Genomic DNA, 749 nt, shown 5'->3' with positions numbered 1-749 from the left:
TTGTCCGAGTGATAGGATGCGCGGTGCCTTGCGCGCGCGGCGATTTATAGCGTGCAGCGCGTGCGTGGCGAAGAGCTAGTGAAGGAGGAGGAGTGGAGGACTCGTTCAAAGGGCGTAAAAATGACGTGCGCGTGCGGTGGACTGACCGGAGAGTGGAGCGTGTAGACCGGGGAAGGGCTCCCGCGGTGGACGCACGCAGCACGCGAGCGGGCTCCTTCTGGAGCTTCCTCCGGGCGTGAACTGACACGATCCTCTTGTTTCCTTTCCATGAGACTTTGGGTGTCAGTAGTGACACCCAATACGTTCCTCCTTGACCGACTTCGGCCATATAAGCTAAGTTGCTGATCCATTGAGGACGTGATTCCTAGGACCCGTTTCACCAGCGATACCAAGGTGGGCGTCGTGTTCATTCTCGACCGTTGATCAGCCATCGAGTGGGGATTTCTTTTTTGTTTCCGGAATGCACCATATATAGAATAAGAGCATCTCTAGCAGACCCCGTATAATGCGCGGACCAGCATAATTTCGGCGAGTATACGGGCCCGGCCTAATTTTCTGGCCATAACAGAGCCCGTATACTGGTCCGACCCGTAAACTCTTTTACCGCGGCCCGCAAACCTTACCCCCGAAGCCGTATAACTATATGTTTGTGGGGCAAATACGGGTCGAAACCCTATCCCCCGCTGCCGCGTTTTCCCTTGATTCCCCACTCCCTCCCTTGCATTTCTCGCCGCCGGTGAGCCCCGTTC

This window comes from Triticum dicoccoides, chromosome 3B (genome assembly GCF_002162155.2).
Source record: "Triticum dicoccoides isolate Atlit2015 ecotype Zavitan chromosome 3B, WEW_v2.0, whole genome shotgun sequence".
Lineage (NCBI taxonomy): Eukaryota > Viridiplantae > Streptophyta > Magnoliopsida > Poales > Poaceae > Triticum > Triticum dicoccoides.
Note: the sequence above shows the minus strand (reverse complement) of the source record.